Genomic DNA, 24,951 nt, shown 5'->3' with positions numbered 1-24,951 from the left:
AAAGAAAGTCATAGAGTTGATCAAAATCATAAGGATTCATCCTCTGGGAACATAATTGCTTGTACGAGATTTCACAGGAATCCATCAAGATATTGCTGACAGACCAACAAGGGCTGAATTAACCCACCAGGGGGCCCAGACCACAAATCAGCTGTGGGCGCTGTATAATTTGACTACGTACAGATTGAATCAGGAATATGTGAGCAATTCATCAACTGAAATGGTGAAGGTATAACTTGATTGTGACAAGTAACTTATTACATTACAATGTGACTGACATGAATAAGCTATTAGTTACATAAAAGCATACTAAGAAAAGTTACTTGTTTAGAGTAGGTAGCATTATGCATCTAAATATCTACTGATCTGGAGACAACATAGATGGCCATTGACAGTATATATAACCTATGTAGTAGCTCAATGGAAAAACAGCTATTAGCTGGGGTGCTGCCAAGATGTGGACACTGTTTCTGACTAGTAGAGTTATGGAAGTAAAGCTGACATAAACATTAGGTCTTACCTGGACTTCTGTAGGTAGGTCTGGAGTGGATCTTTATGAAAAACAAGCTCTATTTGTAGATTTTTAATGCACTCCAGCACCCTTTCTCAATGCAAATTCTTACTAATAGTGTCTTTATTTACGGTCATGGTGTGTTTATATGTATCATTACATTATTAAAATTTCACAAAATTCAAGCTCAAATGGAGTTACAAGGTGTCTGACCAGCGAATGTCGAGAGTGTGTTTTGTCCATCATTCATTAGAGCTGCCGCTCAGCCGCTGAAGCAGCAGATGGATGTGTTTGCTGATGACCAGAGTAAAGCTAGTCTCATCAGCAAACACATCCATCCATAACCAGAATGTTTACATCGCAGCTACTCTCCCTGCAGTCAGTCCTGGATGGGTCGGCCTGGTTCAGAGGGCTTTTAGCCAACTGTATACCCAACTGTATTTAACTGGTTGTACAGAACTTTTAAGATTTGAATTTGAAACACTAGTTTCTCTCTCTCTCTCTCTCTGTCTCTCTCTCTCTCTCTCTCTCTCTCTCTCTCTCTCTCTCTCTCTCTCTCTCTCACAGGGAGCATCCATGTCTCTGTAAAAGTAAAATGTATTTAAAAAAAATTGATGTAGTCAGTTTTTAATTGAACAAAATATTCTGGTTTAATTCATATTTGTTGGCGTTTAGTCCTTCAAAAAACACATTGTTACTGCAGTGAAAAAATGTGTTGCTGTCCTGCTTGCTGGACACAAAGGAATAGACACACCTGTATCAATGTGGTGGTCTAGCAGCAAACAAATAGCACAAACACACATTTATATTACCAGACTACAATAAAATCACATTTTGCCCATGTTTAGGGTGACGACAATTGAAATATGACGACAGACGTACAACACTTCAAAAAGGGACAAGGTTCAAAAACCTCAAAAGAAGCTTTGGATGTAAAAACAAAATGTATGATCAGCCATGACTACTACAGACAGGACTGACAGAAGGATGGCGACTCTACAGATAGTGATAGCATCCCCTCCACCATGATACCAGCCACACACTTGTTTATTTTCCTCAGAGAGAAAACCGAAAGTCATTGCTGTTTAAGGAGCAGTAGCGCCGCCCTTGTTCTTCTCCTTATTGTGCTTCATCAAACTCCACTTTAGGTTACTCATTAAAACAAAACGCAATCTGAGAACTAACATTTTACTTTGTGACGCTGATATAAGACATGCCCCTACATAGTGTGGGGTCACGCCCTTAAATATTCAATTAGTCTCTTAGTGGTGCGTCATATCAAACCAACTGTAATCATATTACCGCAAACCAGCTTAGAGCTTAGAGCCTTTTTCAGGCTTTGCCCAGTTGGCAGCATTGCTGTCCCTCAGGACACAAGATTAGCGTTGCTAAAAATGACATTGCATAATCACACTGCACTACAATCCTCTGATCTGTTAAACACTAGATTTGATTCCCTTATGTTACTCTCTGTAGGCAGCTTTATAGGGCATTAGAAAATGAAATAGAGACAGATATGTATTACAAATATACAACTGAATGTTGTCTATTGTAAGAACTGTTAGCCCTGTTGCGGCCTTCCTCTCTTTTGTTTAAGTGTCATTCCATATTGCGTGGACAAATATTGAAAGAGTTTTAATTGCTGTGTGGAATCCTGCCATTTGTTTTGGTGAGCAAGGTTCACAATTAAGTACTTGCGTCAACATTTTGTTGAATAAATGTTTCTCATTTCTTCTTATCTTTATTGATATAGGGAAGATCCTCTGAGAGTCGGCCTGTTTCGATGAGCTCTGCTCACTTTCAGAGGACATAAAAGGTCTTACCGCCTAAGCAAAGCCTGTTGGATTTCAGTTGGATTTACCTCCTCCACTGATATTATTCATTTAAGTTACTGAAGGAGCCCTATGGATCACATCACATGTCATATGTACAGGTCATGGAGCAGTATAAACTCATGTTAGAATTAACAAGGAAAGATGCCTGGATATTTTATTATTTAGTAACAAGGATTTGAATCGATTCTGCTATTGATTTTTCCACTTTTACAATACATTTTGATGGCAACAAAGGCATTTAGAAAGTAGTACTTGCTAATAGTAACAGAGCTGTGGCTCAGAGGTACAGTGAGTGGTCTAAGGGGATCAATGGCTTGATCCCTGGCTCCTCCAGTCCACATGTCCACATGTCACATGTCCTTGGGCAAGACACTAAATCACACATTGTTTGTGATTGCTGTGCTATCAATGTATGAATGTGAATATTGTGAAGATGTTTTGGTCCTGATTTGTGCCGTGCATGGTATCTTCTGCAATCAGTGTATGACTGTGTGTTAATAGTTGAATGATGACATGTAGTGTAAAGCATTTTGAGTGTTAGGAAAAAGAGAAAAGATATATTAATAGTATCTGTAACTCAACTAGTATCGGTAGTATCAATGATCACCAATTATTTTCCCACCTATATATATAATTTTATGAATCCTACTATACCATGACGACTTATATGAATTATAATCACTTGTAAGTTCCCTCGGAAGGCGAATGGTTACAGTGTATGCCTTGTATGTTGATGTAGAGCGGTTGCACATGGTTGTGAAACGAACACGGTTAACTCTATAATTAAGGTTACAGATGTCTTCAGTGAGCGGAGTAGAAGAGGCAGGAACCCTGTGATAGAGGGCTCAGTTTCTGCTTATAGAACTAGGGTTACAATATCATAACCTTCCTTCCAAGTCACACAGGCTCCACCCTCAGCTGGTCTTTATGGGCACAGTTGGTGAACTGTGATGAATGCATGCCATGCAGCTACATAGCCTAATGTTTTGGAGCCACCTGGACATTATTGGTGGTAAACCATTTCTCCACCTTAACAGTTCCAACAACTGCAGGCAATACTATATATAATATATATATTATATATATAATACTATATATACATATATATCAGTTTTACTCCCCGGCTTGTTGGGAACCAGGAAGTATGCAAATGGACCTCCTCTGTCTGTCATGAGTGGTGGCGACAGACACGACCTGTTTCTGTAACCGGGCCTGGATCTCTACTGATAGGTAATCTATCTCCCTCTGGGAGCATAGATTCACCTCCTTGACCCGTATGAAGGGGGAGGGATGCTGCAGAACTGGAGAGAACAACCCAGTTTCAGTTTCCTGTCCATCTATCCAGTTAGTTGTACTATATTATATTTTATTGTGTGTATTTAAATATATATATATATATATATATATATATATATATATATATATATATATATATATATATATATATATATATTACTTTATTTTAATTTGTATTTATCTCTCATCCCTGTTGCTTCTTTATATATTTGATCTTTTATCTTGTGTGATTGTATTTCAAGTGGTAAGGCGCTACTGATGACGACAAAAAATTCCCCTTGGGGATTAATAAAGTATATATTCATTCATTCATTCATCCAATCTGTTCACATGCAGCTGCGGTGCCCTCCCCATGAAACTGTGTTAGAGGACGAACGACCAGCTCTGGTGCAGCAGCTAGAAAACTGTGATACCCTGTCTTGTTCCTCTCTACCACCAGAGCATTTACAGACAGAAGGCTGGCCTATAGGTGGTCAACATTTAAAAAAGTAGAGCCGGTGGTGAAGTTTGTGAACGCAGGTATGTTTTTCAAAGCTGCGTTCTGCTATGTTTGCCAGCGTCTCCCTGTCACATGGCAGCAAAGGCTTCTTGCTCTCTGGCCAGCCGGCTGACTGTGGAAGCATGTGGGTTGGCTGGCCAATGGGGCCATGCTGTATCTGTGCAAACCTGCACCCTGAAAAAAACGATCAGACCTTAACCGGGACTCTCGTCCTTAGTGGCGGCTACCAGTAGGCCTTGACAAACTGCCAGATGTCTGATGAAAGACGATATGATTGGGCTGGGCGGGTTGGACCGTGGTGAGAGATCATATTGAAGCATTGTCAGTGGTCCCGGGCAGGCTGGTGGCTGCTGAACACATTACATTTAGCTGACGCTTTTATCCAAAGTAACTTACATTTTTGTTATACACCATAGACACAGCAACGGGTAGCAATTCGGGGTTAAGTGTCTTGCTCAAGGACACATCGACATGGACGGAGCCCGGGCTCAAACTACCGATCCTCTGATTGAAAGACGGGCATGCTAACTACTAAGCCACAGTCGCCAGAGAACACCTCTATGCTTGGACCGTGCAAAGGTACACGGAGGAGGTGTCGTAAAGATCAGTCCTGGTAATGAGGCCCGGACATGAAGGGCATGGAAGAGAGAAAAAAATGTCAAGCTGCGTTGTGGGCTGACTTACTGTGGGGTTTGCACATATTCGATAAGGCAATGTTTGGCCATATACACCTCAGCAAATTTTAAATGGAGGATAGAATTATTTCAAGCGCGGATCATGTGTGAGTTTGAACACATGGTTAACGTTGTGAAACAGTTTAGGAAAAAGGTTTAGGCAACAAAATGACTTAGAAATAGAAATAAGACATTATGATTAAGGTGAGTACGCTTGTTATGTAAATTAAGCCACTAATGTACACTACCATCATGTGACTCAGTGTGTGTCCTGCGTTTGTTTGACCCTTCCACCACACCTACTTTGCTGATTTAGTGCACTTTCTCACTCATTATACTAGTCAGTTGTACAGAGCGTCTAATATTTATGTAGATGGTTTTACATTGGAGTTAGTTGAAAGCCTGGTGTGTCTCATGCAGTTGCTAAAGGGTGACTCGGTATCAAGATGATGAGGGGCACTGTGAGCAGCCTAGCTTCAATCTCTGCGCTCTCCCGTTTCCTGTCTGCCTCTTCACTATCATCTGTCCAACGGAGATTAAACTAAACTCAATGCACCCCTATGCCGAAATACAGCCTCACCAAGGTGCTAGCTGTAGACTTGTTAATCGGTAAACTGTGAGGGAACGACGGGCACAGTCATCTGCTTTATTACTGTCAACACAGGAGCTCAAAATAAATGCAAACAACTTAACCAAAAATGTAATCAACTAGATTGTGGCCAGTAGCCAGCCAGGTAATATGCATGCAGAAGGATCCAATGTGAACGCATCCTGGTGATGAATGAAGATGGCAATTATTGATTTGGGTCACAACATTCTCTCTTTCCATAGACTTCTAGTTCTATGTGCGTGTGTAGTGACAGACTGGCATGAATAAAGGACCCACACAGGCTTGTGAATTACTGTAAGGAGACTGAGTGTGATTTATTTTCATCTCAAGGCAGATTACTATGGAGCAAATTTGAATTATGATTTTAAAATTGCACTGGAATATTGAGCAGTTTATGAATTACATAGATGGGCTGAGGTTACTCTGAGAAGCATTAGAAGGTTGAATGTCTAACAACCAGTACATTCTCTGAGACTATACTGATAATATTCCACTATAAATCAAAAGAAAAAGTCTGGTACAGTTTGGATATCACAATGTTCATGCTATCTGCAGCCTGTAGCAAGAAGGACATTTTACTCTACTTTATTCTGCTCTCTATAAACTACTTTTACTTTCTTTTTCTTCTTCTCTACATCCAAGTTTCCAGAATTTCTCTTTTTTTAACTCCTCATGTGTCTTCCCAGCCAATTGCATTCTGTCTCTGCCGTTCTTCATTTGAATGTCAGGAACACCATTTAAATCAGCAAACATTGTCCGTGTACTTGACTGGGCCTGTTGTAAGCAACCACGGCTATGTTCTAAATTGCCTGTTCTTCTTCTAAAAAGGACAGACATGACCTGGTTATGTTACTGCACGACAAAGTGAGGGACCTCCACACTTGCCTCCATGGCTATTTTAGGGAGAGTTTGGTGGGAAAGCTGAGTTGGCAGATATTTCCAGACCTCATAAACGAGCTATGCAGTGGGCCGCAGGGGACAAAAGGGCATAAGATACTCTCCTTGAATTGGGCGAGGAGGGGAGAGAGAAAAGGAGAGGAGCTGTAATCGTGAACGTTAGTGGTCACATTGACTTCACCAACAACGCTTAGAGTATCCTCTGCTCTGTTTCATAGTAAGCAAAGCAGGATGATCCAGACTAACCGTTGACTTTTCGTGGACAGCTTATAGTTTGATAGTTTGAAAATGCCTTGCAGTTATTATATATATATATATATACTCACCTAAAGGATTATTAGGAACACCTGTTCAATTTCTCATTAATGCAATTATCTAATCAACCAATCACATGGCAGTTGCTTCAATGCATTTAGGGGTGTGGTCCTGGTCAATACAATCTCCTGAACTCCAAACTGAATGTCAGAATGGGAAAGAAAGGTGATTTAAGCAATTTTAAGCGTGGCATGGTTGTTGGTGTCAGACGGGCCGGTCTGAGTATTTCACAATCTGCTCAGTTACTGGGATTTTCACGCACAACCATTTCTAGGGTTTACAAAGAATGGTGTGAAAAGGGAAAAACATCCAGTATGCAGCAGTCCTGTGGGCGAAAATGCCTTGTTGATGCTAGAGGTCAGAGGAGAATGGGCCGACTGATTCAAGCTGATAGAAGAGCAACTTTGACTGAAATAACCACTCGTTACAACCGAGGTATGCAGCAAAGCATTTGTGAAGCCACAACACGCACAACCTTGAGGCGGATGGGCTGCAACAGCAGAAGACCCCACCGGGTACCACTCATCTCCACAAATCTCTACAAATAGGAAAAAGAGGCTACAATTTGCAAGAGCTCACCAAAATTGGACAGTTGAAGACTGGAAAAATGTTGCCTGGTCTGATGAGTCTCGATTTCTGTTGAGACATTCAGATGGTAGAGTCAGAATTTGGCGCAAACAGAATGAGAACATGGATCCATCATGCCTTGTTACCACTGTGCAGGCTGGTGGTGGTGTACGGGAGCTTCGTGCCCTGGATGTGCATCCCACAAATCTCCATCAACTGCAAGATGCTGTCCTATCAATATGGGCCAACATTTCTAAAGAATGCTTTCAGCACCTTGTTGAATCAATGCCACGTAGAATTAAGGCAGTTCTGAAGGCGAAAGGGGGTCAAACACAGTATTAGTAAGGTGTTCCAAATAATCCTTTAGGTGAGTGTATATATGTATATATCAGTGGCGTGCGTGGCGTGGATTTCTACCTGCGCATTTAGTGTATCAGCTCTTTAACAGCTGGGCGCGGTGCCCCCCCTCCCTCGCGAGCTAACAGCTAGCGCAGACCTGCTTTCCATCGAGCCTCGGGTGGTCAAGAAGGGTGAGATGCGCCACGGGGCAGGGAGAGCAGGTCCAAGTGTTATACAGTGTCCACAGAGAAAGTATGCAGCTGCTGTTGCTTCTTCTTCTTCTTCTTCTTCTTCTTCTTCTTCTTCTTCTTCTTCTTCTTCTTCTTCTTCTTCTTCTTCTTCTTCTTCAGTTTAAATGGCGGATCGCAACCAACTTGACTAGGTGCATACCGTCACCTACTGTGTGCACATTCAGAGTGCTGCTGAGGATCCTTGTCCATGTGAGGAATCACACGTACAGAACCCTCCTAGCAGGCCATCACGATGGAGTTTAAACCGCTTTTTTACCATTGTGAAACAGAGGTGAAATGTGATTGGATGAGCTCTGCTTAACAGCCGCCAAGCTGCGCCCGCGTGCAGCCAGATGCTGAGGAACAGACAAGAGCTGGAGCTGTGCAATGAGAAAATAAGCTAATAGGGAACAATAATTATAACACATGTAGTATATTTGTGAAAAACAATAAAATTATAAAATAGCTATAACTTTCCCTGGAACCAGTTAAGAGAATGATATTTTTTGGCCTGCAAATTAATAAACATATGCTTTCTGTGTTCTTAGTTGTTACTCTTTGTAAACCTAATCTAACCTACCCTTTAATCCATTATTTGTGTCTGTCTTTGTTGCTGAAAAGCTCTTTGTAGTCAGCTTCATTAGAGTCACTGTGTTTGTATAAATCAGTAGCAGGGCTCATCATGTCAGAATTAGTCTTTGGTCCCTGGAATAATTATTGTTATGTTATTAGATAAAAGGAGAACACGTTCACAAAGATGTGTCATCCCGTCATTTACCTTAAAAAATATGCACCACTTTCATGAAATTAAACCTCAACAGTTAAAGGGACACTTGAAATGATTTGTGTGGCCCCATACTGCGAAATGACTGAAAATTCCTCAGCAGGGGTTTGACAGAATTGTTGATCAATACTAGTGTTTCAATGATTACTTCATCAGGTGCTGACCTTTCTGAATTTCTAAAAGCTTTTATCTCCTGGCCAGTGCTCTGGAAAAAAATATTACACATTCAGAACACTCAATCCTTCAACTCCTTCATTTTATTCAACTCAAAGAATGGTGATAGCTCTATGAATGGCATTAATGGATATTTGGTCTATTAAGGCTGATACATCAAGCCATAATAGTAAATGAAAAACTAAAATTGCCTCACAGAAATGAGGACCTGTTGTCACTTGCTTCAATAATCTTTTTTACTTGTTTGCAACCCGTGGACTACCAACAGTCCCTGCTGGTTTCTTTTAACCATGGTCATGATTTTTCCCATAAGAGACTGGGCCAGGAGTGGCATCATCACAATGTCCATGTCGATGTGTCCTTGGGCAGCAAGACACTTAACCCCGATTTGCCTGTTCCTGCGGTGTGTGAATGAGTATGAATGATTAGATAGTCCTGATGGGCAGGTGGAACCTTGTATGGTAGCTCCTCCCATCGGTGTATGAATGGGTGTGAATGGGTGAATGGTGTCATGTAATGTTAAAGTGCTTTGAGTGGTCGGAACACTGTAAAATAGATCTAAAAGCACATTTTACCATTTGTTGCACTTCCTGTTGGACAGAGGCTGATAAAGGTCATACAGTAATGCTCTTTGGGTATTTTTATTTACACGTATTAAAGTTTGTAGGGTGCAGCAGCTTACACATATTAGAAATACCTATCTTTCTGCAGGTGGGCCATGAACCCAAAACCTCCCCTCCTCAGGGGGAGCCTGCAAACCACCTCTCCCTGATGGTCTCTGAAGATGCAATAATAATTGCACAACACATACACTGTAAGACTTGTGCCATGCCAGCAAGGGAATCCTCTTCTCCCAACTCAATTGAGATCTCAAATACATCTGCTCAGGCTGATGCAGGTTATGGTGCCGCCTCCACACAGCAGGTCCTCCGGCGGGAGGCCACAGTCCCACATATCAGTCTGTTTCAGCAGTGGGACTGACTCTACTTATCCTGTAAGGTTTTTTTGGAGACTACATAAGGTCCCTCTCTGAGTGTGTGTTGCAGAGGCTTTCATATACTCACCCAATATTTTGACAGCTGTATGAAGAGCATGCATCATATTGATACCTGAGGTGACGCCTTGCAGCTGCAGGCAGCACTGAGTGTAGGGAGCTGCAATCCCTGTGGTTGCTTACAGGACTGTGTAACAAATGGATCTCTGTCTTTACAAAGGGCTTGTTGTCCCTTTTAATGGGCTGAGGTGCTTTAGGGGTTTTTGTGCTCTTTCTTAGTTTAACTCAGTGAAATGTTGACAGTTGGATCTGGAAAATGTGTCACTAGCCCCATATAGTGTGTATATATATATATATATATATATATATATATATATATATATATATATATATATATATATATATATATATATTAGTCAGTATACAGTAAATACATTGAATTAACAACATAACAAAACTATATATATACAATATGTACAACATTAAAACACATTAAATTTCACAGATACTGAAATATTGAAATTGTCAGCTTTCCATGCAACTTTTGCGCCATCCAGCAAATATATGAATTTGCTGGATGGCACAACATTTGCATGGCTACTATCACATGGATATAATACTGTATACTATCACAGACAACTGAAACTGAAACAAAGTGAAATTGTTCTCAACAGCCTTAAGCACTTGTAAAGGCTGTTAGTGGTTTTAAGGTGAGTCATTTCCTTTTTCCAGACCTCATTAGCCAGACTTATCATCTCTAAACGTGTTTTGTCAAAGGCCATTGGCTCACTGATAGCCACAGTCAGCTTCTTTCTGTATCTTTCACCTTGCTACACATGTAAAGTTTCTTGCAGTTGTGCTGTCATTGCAGACGAATTGTATCCTCCTGTGCCGTGGATTGCTTTACTTTTAGAAAGAAATTATTCAATGATGTAGCAGTGCAAATAAAATATAGTAATGTTGAAACAATGTCTGTCTGTAACGGACAGGCTTCAACCAGGGACAGAGAATAACGTCAGAAAAATGTCCCAGTTAGAAACTTTCAAATTCTCCCTTTTGGCCTGTTGAAATTGTGGCATTTCAGTAAAATTAGGATGACTCTGCTCACAAAATTCTGCTACTCTGATCATCAAGCTTTCACAGTCATTCTCTTGGAGGTTCCCAGATACTTTTTCTTTTCTTCAGCGTGTTAAACACAAAGTGACTTCAGTCATAACTGGAGGGTTTATAGATCAGCTCCCCTGCACATTTCCACCTGTCAAGGAAAAGGAAGAGGAGCGATTGACGCCTCTCGAGACACCAGCTGCTCTGATGTATATTCAGCAGTACAGGCAAAAAAGGTGACGAACCTATTGAAAATATGTCAAGTGGCATTCAATCAAGGGAGAACATTGGTCTAAAATCAGCTCAGGGGCATCTCCTTGGCAACCCTCTGGAGCAATGCCCTTTTGGGGTTGAACTTGCTGCGTCATCCAGGTGGGATTCACAATGGTGGACAAATGAGTTATGAATGAGGGAATTAGTGAATCTAAGTAACACTAAGTGCAACTCCATTCCAGGGACTATTTGAGATCTACGGACATACCGTTCTTTTAAAAGCATTTTATAATCCTTGTATATGTAATCTTATTTCTGTTTTTAGGTTTGCTTTAGTTTTTTAACATCTGCCTCGGGACTAAAGATGGAAAATAGCATCTTGGATAACTCTGGCACATTTAACAGAAATGTTGTTTTTAATGTGCACTGTCCCCTTATTAAATAAATCATTTGAACTACAAAACCTGTGCTTATGCTATGCACTGCAGACGATTGGACCGCATGCAAGAACATGTTGGTATTCTTCTCTTAACTTTCTCTGTTCGGCCTAAGAGTGAGCCACGTCAGATTATTAACCTCAGATAACTGTGTGAATGAGCAGCGTCAACACGGTGAGGGACGCAGTGTGTCCATAAGGACTGTGAACTATATGCATAGCTAACGACACAATAATTCCATATAAGGCTCCACTTCCTGCCCCGCATGTCCGATGTAGAAGTCTCTCATTGTAACAGCGTCAGCAGCAGAATTAGGGGACCTGCTGAAGACCAGGACCCGGGACCAATAATGATGTCACTGTTAATGTCTCTGAAATAAAGAAGAAAGGGTTCCACGTGGAAAACGTCTCTCCACAGCAAGGTGACTGCAGAGGAGGAGGTCGAATAACACGAGATGCTCATAATTATATTGTAGAGTTATACAATAACATCAAGAGACAGTTTAAAGGAATGGTGACATTGTTAAGCTATACTAATAACTTTAGAATTATATCAGCCTATAATTCAGATGTCAGAACCAAACAGTATAATATCAATATAATTATGAATTCTATTTTTCGTCAGGTTTTCTAACTGCTTCGAAGTGAAAAAAATATACAATCCATAAGTAAAAAACTTGTTTAACGGCAGACTAACTTCACATAACTCCTACAGGTCTGCTACGTGAGAACAAATCTGTTGTGGGTGCTTCTTGTGTGATACTGGTTTGCATCAATGATGAAGTATCCAGGCCTGTAAACATGAAGCCTTTATTAAAATATATGCTGTGTGTTTCTACAGTAATGGTTTGATGATTAAGTGTGGCATCTTTAGGGACATTTCTGCAAAATACCCCAAAAAATAAAAAGCATGCATGTTCTGCGATAAAATGAGCTACTGTTAGACGAACAGAAAACAGCTGAACACACCAGTGTAACACCATGTAAACAATGCCGGTTTCAAAACATTCACACCAAACAACAGCTTTTCAAATGGAAGAAGGACATTCAACATGTTCGAAAAAGACCTTTAAGATACATGCGATGTGATTTGGTGAGAGGTTGAATGCACTCACTGGGTCAGCGTTCCAATATGAAAACCAATCCCTATTACCTTATTGGAGGTTTGTATTCACCCCATACTAGCAATTATGAAGCACACTTTCCTCTGTGGATAGGGCCAACATGTTATAATCTCAGTTCTACTCACTTAAAGTAAACTAAGTTTAATGAGTTAAAATCCGGAGGAGATGAGAGGAAGGTTAATGAAACTGTTCACACAGGTTCTCTTCAATTGTTATTATTAGTATTGTTTTAATTATGATTATTTTCAGTTCACAGTTACCCTTGTCTGGTGTTCGGGTCTGTGTGACCTGTTTTCATTGTTTATCAAAAGAAAAATGATATGATTAATAGTTTTTTGAAACTCAGGCTCATTGGCCTTGGCTCATTTTCTGTGAAGAACATAAATCAGAACACATTTTCAATGACCACACACTGTACACCCCCCCCAACACATTCTTATTACTGGAGGATGTTCAGGTCCACTGAACCCGGGGCTAATAAGAGTGTGGAAATTGTAAGTTCTGTGAACCTTCACTCTGTCCTCCTGTCTGGGCCTGCTTATTTTGTGTGTATGTGTGTGTGTGTGTGTGTGTGTGTGTGTGTGTGTGTGTGTGTGTGTGTGTGTGTGTGTGTGTGTGTGTGTGTGTGTGTGTGTGTGTATGTGTGTGTGTGTGTCTCTGTGTGTGTGTGTGTGTGTGTGTGTGTGTGTGTGCGTGTGTCTCTATGTGTGTGTGTGTGTGTGTGTGTGTGTGTGTGTATGTGTGTGTGTGTGTGTGTGTGTGTGTGTCTCTGTGTGTGTGTGTGTGTGTGTGTGTGTGTGTGTGTGTGTGTGTGTGTGAGAGAGAGTTTTGTTGTTATGACCCTGCCGTTCCCGCACAAGGTTGCAACATTGTTGATAAATACCTGTCTTCTCTCACAGTCCCGCACACTTGATCCTCTGTCTTGTTGAACCAGTCTTTATTTCTTTATTTACTCATACTCCATCCCAACTGCAAATTGGGTGTGGCACACAATAAATATAGCTTTGCCCGTTTGGTTCCTTATCACGACTGATCAAGGTGGCCAAAAGATTCTCTGCTCAGAGGGCCTTGCAATTGATTTTGGAAGAGAGAAGCTTTTGATGATGATGTAGAGGAAGATGTTTCAGAATGTGAGAATCACAAAATTCAGAGTCTGACAGTGACTTTGAAGAAGAGGATGAGATTGAGCATCAGCTAATTCCGAAATGAAGACGAGCACCAGGACCAGCCCGTCAGCAGCTTGCAAGTGAAGAAATATGGATGATCTGATCTCATACTGCTCGGACCTCAGGGTTCTATGCTCTGACCTCAGGGTTCTATGCTCTGATCTCATAGTTCTATGCTCTGACCTCAGGGTTCTATGCTCTGATCTCATAGTTCTATGCTCTGACCTCAGGGTTCTATGCTCTGACCTCAGGGTTCTATGCTCTGATCTCATAGTTCTATGCTCTGACCTCATAGTTCTATGCTCTGACCTCAGGGTTCTATGCTCTGACCTCAACTAATTCCAAAATGAAGACGAGCCCCAGTACCAGAATATTTTTTTTAATGGTCTTCTTGAATAAAGATCTGAGCTGCCTGTGATGCCACTTCCTCATATGCTTGAAACTTACAAGTCTACACAAGGAGGTCTGATGGAGGAGCCCCTCAGAAAGATCAAGGAATGAGAGTTGTCCTGGACTCAGGGACACATGCAACAGTTGTTTTACCTCACAAAAGCTGGACAGGAGCTCCGAAAGAGGAAGCAGACCAAGGTGGGAACGATACGGAAAAAAACAGTCTGAGCTCCCACCCCAACTACTGACTACACAGAACTGTCCGGTCAACTCTTTCAAGTCTGTGTATCCTGTGTGCAAAAAAAAAGAAAGGCAAGAATTTGGTACTCATGAGTACAGTACACAGGGATGGGAGAATCAGTGGCCAGGAGCGTCGCTCATATATTAATTATAATTGATTTTCTTTTTTTATTACATTTTATAAATAAACAAAACAAATAGCACGTTACATGTTATCTACCACAGGTAAAGGGGAAATATTAACCATATATGCTGTTTGTATTGCTTGTAATTGGGATGAAGTAAACTAAAGTTGTGTGATTGTGTTTAATTAAAACCCCAAAAATGCAGCGGGTCCACCAGACCCACGAACACTGGCTGAATAACACAAATATGAACACTACACAAAAGCTCTATGAGCAGCAGTGTTTTTGCCCGGTGTTTGGCCTTTATACAAGCTTTACCCTCTAATCAGTGGACTTATACTTGCAGCCTGAGAGGAAGACCTACATACACTATTTAAAGCCAGTATTCTTCTGAAAAGGCTCGAGATCTTCTTAGTGAAGAAGCAAATACAATATTTATTTACCATAAGATATTCAGTTTCTATTAACAAAACCTTTTCCGTGCTGTTATTGCAATAATAATATTGCATTTCCATTTCCTGAATTTGTATGCATATATAATAGTACTATATGTAACCCAGTGGGAAAGATGTTGTAACCACTAAAGCCACTAGAAGGCACTCTGTCTCAGGGAAGCCAGCGAGACGTCTAGAGCAAAAACAGGAAGTGGATTCCTTTTTTTCAAGACACAAACTGGTGGAGCGTTCGTTGTTTTCCGGGTCAGTAAATATGTTAAACATGTTATTTTTATACTAAATTTTCATTAATATGAGTGTATAGAAGTCCGAAAAACTATTGCATGTCGCTAAATGTGCCGATGGAATGACAAATTGGCCCGATGTTGACAGATTCTATCTACATGTGCTTGAGTGTTCAGCGACTGCAAAGCTAGTAAGGTTTAGCATTTTAAAGACCATCCTACAGGGACACCTTCTGTTATCATTTGTGTTCAAGAAGAGTTAATGTGTGTCGATTTTACTCAAAGTAATGTTTATTTTCGTTATGTAGTGCTGTATGGGATGAGTGTCCGTAGCCGAACGTGTTAAAGTGAGATTGTTGTGTTCACAGTGGAATTTGCCACGTACCAGAAAACCTAACATAAATTGAACATTCCAAATGAATTTAATACTGCTCTATTCCTTGAAGAGTTTTCGAGATATAAAGATCTCTGACTATAGCTATGTGTATGGTGTCATTTCAAATTTCACCTGCCTACACATACAGTAATATAATATAGGAAATAGCATTGACATACCGTTTAGTTGTATCTGAGAACATCTGACCTCATGTGCCCCCAGCACTTCTGAAACCAAACCTACAAGCACAGATGCATACACCTTGGCAAAAAAACAACTTGTTTTTATTGTCCATACATTATTTGTCAAATGCAAGGAAACCTATGTTTAAAATGTAACTAACATAAAAAGCACATAAATAGTATATAATAAACATAACAATACACTACTAAGACCCCCGTCTATAAATCAAAAACACCCAACAGAACCTTTTTTGTCTCGCCATACTTTGGAGAAAGAAAAATGTTAATGCCCCACTGCACCAACAAAATGGTCCATGCTTAATTTTGATTGACATAACTTTTTGTGACTCCTCCATCCGTCCTTTTTCAAATAATAGAATACAGAAAATTGCAATCACTTTCAAGAAAACCAGATTGCTCCATCAGACAAAAGCAAATAACATGTGCAATCACTTTGTGCAGAGAAAAATTCTATCTGTGCAAAATAATTACTAATATTTGGCAAAACAAATAGCTTATTGTGGCTGCAATTAACTTGTTTTGCACTGAATATCTTTTCAAGATAATAACAACAACGTCCAACCTGTGCAAAACAAAACAAAATGAGTACAAATATGTTTTAAACAGGGTTGTAGATTTGATACGGCCGCTCTCAATTCATGCTCAATGTTGAGCTTAGATCTGTTTTATGTTTTGAGAGACGCAACAGCAGAAAAGACGGCCTCACGAAGACTAGTAATTTGTGTGTGTATTCAACGCGTCGTCATATAACGATATGATGGAAAGTTACTTTTTCAATTTCATCTTGTTGCATACGATCTTTTCAAAATAAACTTCTGCCTCCACAGGAAACAGCTTAGTTAGGTTAAGGCAATACAACTACTTTGCTAGGTTTAGGCAAATATGGTGAAATTCTTAGTTAGGTTTAAGAAATACTTTGAATGAAATTAAATAGGTGTATGCAACTATTTTTTTGACAAAAGTTAGTTATTCTAGGAAAAGATGTTGGTTTAGGATAAATTAACTACAGAATCTACGTTAATTAAGTACGGAGGTTATGCAACAAATGAATCAACATTGACGTTTCACACGGGGCTTGAATAACGATGTCCTGGATGAGAGAACGGTTCTTGTTTGAATCCAATGTTAAATGCTTAAACTAATTGCGTCTGATAGATAAAGTGTTGATGAGCGTCACCTTTGCTAATAATGAACAACAACAAAATAAAGAAGTACACACCTGGTTGTGTGAGAGAACAAAAAGTAACATAAACCAAATAGCAGCAGGTTGCACTCAGATTGGAAGCAGAGTATAATTTAAATAGCAACATTTCACCAGACAAGATGGCTTCATTGAGGTTGACTCATCTTTTATTGTGAAGGACACGTAAACCATCTCGACATGAGTACATGGGCTATAACTCGAAATGACAACTGTATTCCTTATCAGTCAGAAGGTGTGTGTGCAGACGCACATAATAACTGCTTTTTCAGAAGACTCAATTCTCTTCAGATAGTAGTAATAATTCATCACTTAGTTTTTAGTCTGGATAGAGACAAAGAGAGACGGGATACTTTTGCCAAAAATTAAGCTTTAAAAAGTTGTAGTGTGTCTAAGGAATTGTTGATTCTTCTGCTACTTTCCAGATAGCTTTTGTGCATTCAGGTCAGCTTTCTTCATGATAAATTCATGAATGAAAATCAACACACAAAATGCTTGATGAATTCAAAGCTATGTATTTCCCCATACTTTTGGCTGTAAATACATACTTATGAATCCTCACTGATCAAACACTGTTTCCTTCAGTAGTCCCTCTATGCTTGATCTCCGACCTTAAACTCAAAGGAATACAACAATACATGATCTATGTATTTCATGTATGTATGTATGCACCTCATAAGTAAGAACCGTTGGGAAATATGCAATATTCAGGATGCAATACTTCATTGCCACTGATACACTGACAGCTGGTAAATGTTTGGAAAGTATGCGCTTTCAAAACATACTTGGCAGATGATTGGACGAATAAACTGTCCATCAAATTATTAATCTGTTCCGTCAAGAAAAGCCTTCAGTTTCGCTCTTCACTCTTCTTTCAGTGAAGAGATACTCTCCAGTTCTGATATAACAGAAGCTATTGCAGCAAGCAAAGTAGGAGCTGAACAGTTACGTCTCAGTGTTGTCACACACACTTAAGCTGCCATGCAAGGTAACACATACTTCGCCAATAAAGATGATACTGAATCTGCTCAGGGTCATGTCAGCTGGTAGTAGGTGTTTGAACACTACAGAGGTTTAAATGTAAAACCTGTCGCCATCGAGGGCCTGGACTTTGATAGACAGGTATTTAGCACAGGGATGACCACTTCTATCTTAAAACCTGGCCTTTTGATCTGAACTATACATAAAGTTACATGACTGCCCAGTCTGTCCAGACATTGAGAAAACAATGCCAGTTGGTAACAAGAACGTTGATGTTTTCACCAATATATTCTGATTAGCTTGGAAAAGAAAAATATATTTTTGAATATGAAATACAATATATCCAGTACACTGTACAAAGATCATGTACAACTCCAAAGCTTAATGCACTGATGTCACACCCTCTTCTTCTCTGGCAGTTATTGAAAGTTATTCCAGGGAATACTAAAAACCATTAACTGAAGTGGAAATAGGTGAGGCAGGGTGAGGTAAAGTGACTACACCAAAAAGATAAATTACCACATTTTGTCACATAATAACTCGTGGAAGGTATTGGATATCACAGTTTGATGATATATATAACAGTTTAGTAGTATCCAAGGGTGGAATTTGCTTTTACATTTATCTGGCCCAGAGTTCCTGGCTCTGTTCCCTTACTGGAGAAAGAGAAGGAGTGACATTTAATTTCACATTTCTTTCCGACACGGAGCAGTTTTAAATGAATCGTCTACACTATTAAAAGCACTACATGGTGTTTAGTGGCTGATTTATTGTGCATTTTGTGCTGAAGATCCAGGTTCATATGTGATGAACATGACAAGCAGTTTTGCAGAGCTGCCAACATATTTTGATGTTAATTGGCCTTGCTGAGGTGGAGTGAGCCATTGTTAAAAGTGACCTTTGGAGAGAACTTGCACATTATTTTCAACTGAAAATGGGTTTTATTTGGAAATCACATTCACGGACATCATTATGTCTATACACAATACTAGAAACTATAGATAGAGTATTATACTGTAACTGAAATGTCACAGTAAGTATTTGACCATTGCTGAAGACATTTCTAGATTCCATGTAAATGCGATTGTGTGCTTTAAGGACATGTTTTAATCATTTGGTCACATTTACTAGGTTCTGTGCATCACCACATCGCTCCTGCTTCTGTTGTGCGGTACTGCACCCGCTCAAAAGCAGCTGCTCAATGAATGTTTGCCGTAGAATGAGTAAGTAAGTCACAATACATTTAGTGGTCAATACCAATGCCTGTGCAATAAGTTTAAAAAAAAACACTTAGAACTAGTGTTCAGAAGTTAAACAGGTCATAATTATCTCTCTCATATATGTTATGTTGCTATGAAAACAGGCCAGGATATGATTCAATTCAATTCAATTCAGTTTATTTTATATAGCCCTACATCCCTACAGCCCTACATCCCTACACTTGACAACAACTACACTTCTTACATGTACCGTTATCATTAAAGAAGGCAGGGGAATAGCTATACATGTGACACGCTGAGCAGGAGAGAGCAGTAGAGGGGGAAGACATCGCTAGCTGCTAAGTAAGGTAGCTAACGATTAGCAGAACAAACAAAGTGAAAAATAGGACAGTTAGATTTAAGCGTTGAGTCGCTAAAAGAAGAAGAGAGTCGAGTGTTTAGATATGAAAGATGTACAGCAGGTGATCAGATGCTTGTACTGGAGAATATCACACAATTAGCTCGGTTTAGCTGGAGCTGAGACAAGTATGTTATCGGCTAACACATACACACACGGTGAAACCGGAAGTGACGTAATACGCTTACCAGATCAGTGGGAGGATATTCACCATAGCATAGATGATGAATTTTTAAAATCTCTAAAGGATAACATGGTATAAAGCATACTATACAAAGACACAATGTACACAATACATCAAGTATCATTACCTTTTCAGAATTGGGCATCACTTTTCGAGACATCCTTATCTTGTTAAACCACACTTGTTGTTCCCATCAGGATCTATGGGTGCCACCACATCAACCTCCAGGTTAAACCACTTTAAAGAGAGCACAGAGAAAATGTCCTTCTTCAGCTGATGAACCTAAAACAACACCTTCTGGTGTCAAACTCTGCACAGACGTCGTTCATCATCAACGCCAATCTCAATAAAAAATGTTACTTTACTTTTGGTTTTATTATCTCAAATGCATGCATGAATTACAAAGTGCAATGTGCCTCTAATAAGCTACTGAAGTAAACAAACAGCAATGAATAAGATTTAGGAAAGTGCCCCAAGCAAAAAAACTAAACAAACGTGTGCTGAACATTCGAAGAAACTGAATGTAGTAATTGTTTTGCTTGTGTTTCTCACTATTTGACCAACGTATTGACCTAAAAAAAGGCATAAACTCGGCTGTTATAGCTTTTATAAACTACTATTAACCTCCATCTGTTCATGTTGTCCCTTTCTTCATAGCTCAGTTTGTACATGAATGCAAATCAGTAACTCTTGATCTGATCTATATTGTTGCCAAGCTTTCCATCATGTTGTTCACTGCTAATATTATGTTTTGAAGCTAGTATCTTTAGCAAATGGATGTAAAGACAATGTGACAGAAAACAAAGAGTAAGTTGAGTTTGTGGCTTTTGAAGAGACTTTGTGCACATCACTGTTCCGACACAACTGTGCCGAGTCTTTCCAGCTGCCTGACAGTGATGTATCATTAAAGTCACTGTCAAGTGACCTCCTCGCAGCGTTCACAATTTCTAAGCCTGTTCTGAAAAGCTCTCATCTCATAACGTGCTGTGATTATTCTCTGAACCAAACTCAATCAGAATGAAGTCCAGGTGAACAGTAAGAGCTCATATTGTGATGTTCTCGTATAACTAATTCAAAGACATCTACTGTGTCAAGATGTGTGGTCGAAGACACATTGAAAGACTTCTACAAAAGCTTGAATGTTGTGTGAAAGTACACCGCAGCAGACTGACACACTGAGTATCACAGATACTGTTGGTTTGTGTTTTTTTTCTTTGGCTTGTATTCCATTTTCCCTTTACTCAGTAGGATATTATGGGATAGATAATAACTGCAGTCTGCAGTCCAATCACAGAGCCTGTACATTTCTGTCTCCAAAAATAAATCTGTTGGGGAAAAAGAACAACTGGGCTACATTAGCCACGACTAGCACCCCGAATCTCTGGCTTTAATTTTTGATACTTTGAATACCATAACAGTCCATTGTGGGTATTTGTAGAAAGTCTTGTATTTAACATTGGTATCTGCATTACACCTTTGAGCCCCATGAGAAGGCCTGCATGTTTTTTACTTATCCATGTAGTACTTTGAACTACAATATATCTAATATGAAAGGATAGTATACATTCTCTTAGTTTTACTGATGGTGAAATAAAACGAATGACAATTCCTGTTAACTCTGCATGCTTTTATTTGGTCATTTATTTAGTAATTAACGTGTTCATATGTTTTCAACATGCATAAAACAAAGTTGGGATTTATCAATCGTATATCTCTTAGAAATGGCTGGTTTACCCGTTCAAGATTATATAAAGTGATTAGGTGGTGCAGGGTCAGGATCGTTCATTTTTACACACAAATTCAGAAAGATACTGTCGACACAACATGAACACATTGTCACCTTGATTTGGCAAATTTACCAATAAATAGTTGCTTATTCACATATCCACCAGATACACGGCAACATTATCACTTACAGCATATGTAGAGTGTTTCTGGCCACCTGATGAATGCAAGTCCAATACTCACCTTTTAGCTTTGTTTTGGTCTCCACCATGGCTTCATTAGTTCTGATTCCTGGGACCTCTTGGTTTTCGACTGCCTGTGTTCCTCGTGGTAAAAAAAACAACAAAAAACAACAAGTTTAAAATAGCAGAGCAACTGGGCTTTTGTGTAAACGGAGCGGGGACATCAACAGACAGTCGGAACACGTCATAGTCTTCAGATGTCTGTCAGCAGCAGCTACCGGGAGCTGAGTAGACAGCCCGGGGCTAACCTGCCTTCACCGGGCTGACTGACGCCCCTGAACCAAAAGAGTTTTTATTTCGGCTCCATGGGAAGAAATCAACAGAGTTTGGATGTATTGATCATTGATTAGAGTTCCTCGCCCACCGTCGCGAGTGATGGAAAAATGTCTGGAATGGTGAGCTCACAGACAGACTGGGAGCCTTGATCTATACGGTTAATAAATTCACAACACATATATAGCGGGGTAATTGCTGTCTAGGCAGATTACGCTTCATTTAATGGAACAAAAATAGATTTACAGAAGTGTGAAAAACAAACGTGCTGGAGTCTTATGCCGTGTTCACACCGGACGCGACGCGAATTTGCGGCGCGACCAGTTTACATGTAAAGTCAATCTACAGACGCGCTGCGGCGCGAATTTGCGAATAGCGAGATAGACGCGTTGGAGGCGGCGCGAACAGAACGTTTGACCTGGGGCGAACAAAGCGAAGGACGCGGCGCGAATTCGCGTGAGTTGAATTATCCCAACTCTGGCGGAGAAATCGCGTGACGCAAAGTTGCGGCAGCCAATCAGCGTTGAGAATCAGCGTTGAGAAGCTCCGCCCGTCACCACCGCCGTCTCCCCGTTTCTGAATGAAACTGCTGCTGCTCCGCCTGAACCAGCGCTGACAGCGGCTTCATTGAGACGCTGTTGTGGGACTACGGATAATATTATGAACCCAGACACCATGGAGTTTGATGTTCCGACATATGTGGAGTTTAAACAAAAAGTATGAAGCAGAACTGGTGGTTATTTCCATGGTGGATGGCATAATCTGTATCGTTTTATGGAGATACGCGAGACGCTGTTCCTGGAGGAGTCGGTGAAATTCACCGAGCTGTGTGCGGCTAAGGATGATGTTATGAACCCAAATACGAGGGCGTTTCATGTTCCGACTTTCACAACAAGTATAAAGCAGAACTAGTGGTTATTTATTCCATGGTCGATAGCGGAAATGAAAGCTTCGTCGCTTGTCTCTCACAGAGGCAAGCAACAGAGCTAAGCCACGCCCCTTTGGTCGCGCCGCAAATTCGCGTTTGGTGTGAACACCCTCTTTCTACTCGCGCGAGTAAACTTCGGCGGTGGACGCGGCGCCGCAAATTCGCGTCGCGTCCGGTGTGAACACGGCATTAGAGAGTAAGTGTGGATTCATACATTTAATACAATGAGGATTCTAAGTTTGACTGCCTATTTTCATTCAGCCCTAAATGTAGAGATGGTAGAGAGATAGTATAAACAGCTGTTTCTACCTACTGTTGATTTAGAGTGATTATTGTGATTGCTCTGATGAATAAATGTAAATAAACAATGCTTTGTTCACAATTTTTTTGTTCGGGTTGAACATCTAGCACCTTGGTGTTATCCAATGTGCTCCAGGCAGCATCAGCTGCACATTGCAGCTGATGTGACCACAGAGATCCGAGTGTCTGCTGATGATTGCAGTGGTTTACTACACTAGATGGAGTTTATCACACACTTTAGGCTGCATTCACAAACAACCAGACTCAGAGAAGACCGGAGCCGGCGCAAAGGAGGCTGTTGCCAAGCGGTCTGAAGACCGAGCCCCGGTGCAAGTGGTCTGAAGACCGGCCCGTTACCGGCCTAACAACGGCGGGCAAGCAGTCAGTTCTCCACAGAGTTTAAAAATTCAAATATGCTTAAATAAAGCAAGAAAACAATAACACAAACACATGATTATAAACGTATTTGTAATACGTCAAACATAAAAACAATAAAACAAAAATACGTGTATAATCAACATACGTGTTTAATCAACGTATACGTGTAAAATCAACGTATGTGTAATACCTCAAACACAAACATAATCAGGGAGGAGATACGTTTCTGATCAAACGTAATTGGGAATGCGTATTAGTTGTGGGGGAACGTAATTTTTAGGAGACAGGGTTGAGCTGGGAGAGCTTGTCCTGCAGCAGAGACGTAGTACAGGCAGAGCTGAGGAGGCCTTTGACGAAGGCCCAGGACATGACATGTTGTACGGAGGTTGAGGAAATTTTCAGTGTTAATTAATGGCATTATGATAACAAGGATGTTTTATCAAACAGTGTGTGTATTTCTTTGTGCCATCTTGGCTTTCCACATTCAGAGGAAAACAACCGCTCTTTATTGACCTAGAGAGGTTGTGGAAGAGTCAGAGCGTAGTGGGAATTATTGAAAGGAAAAAGATAAATACTCCCTCTAGTGGGGTGTCATGCTGTGCATGGATGGATTCCTGAGAGGACCTACCGGGCAGGGGCCACCTCGCCTTCAACTGCAAAATGTCACGAGAAGACACACAAACCGACCAGAAAGAGATGCAAAATGAGCACAAAAAAAAACAGAAAATAAAATGACGACAAAGAGTTAAAGCCCAACAGATTCAAAACAGCTGTAAAGAGACTCAAAATGACCACAATGAGACACACAAACAATACAAAGAGATGCACATAGACTACAGTATACCTACAAAAGACTAGTGACACAGAATAAGTACAAAGAGACTTAAAACTACAGAGTGATCTGCAATGACAACGAAGAGAAACAAAACAACAAACAAAGGAGGCTGAACAACTATCAGGGCTGTGTGTTGCTCCTCTGTAGCAGAGGTGGAGGGGGCTTTTTGCATGTCTGTTTCCAGGGGCTCATTGTCTCATAACCTGCCCACGATGCCGTGTCGTGACTCAATATGGAGCAAGATACTTAGTCTCTCTTGGCAATTGGATGTTGTTTTTTTATTTACTGGAAGAGTGTCACTGTTTTACATTTAATATGGATGCAAGGTTTTAACTTGGATGTCAATACAGCCCCAGACCAAAGGAACAACAGTCTCAGCATCGTGCAGACAAATACCTATTAGGCTCCAGACTAACTGCCACTTAGTTCATATAGATTCCTGAAGAATTCCTTTATTATTTGGAGATTATGGAAATAGAATGTCTCACACACAGCTGACTAATGAA

The sequence above is a fragment of the Taurulus bubalis genome (assembly GCF_910589615.1).
Source record: "Taurulus bubalis genome assembly, chromosome: 6".
NCBI classification, from domain to species: Eukaryota; Metazoa; Chordata; class Actinopteri; order Perciformes; family Cottidae; genus Taurulus; species Taurulus bubalis.
This window is presented reverse-complemented; position numbering follows the sequence as displayed.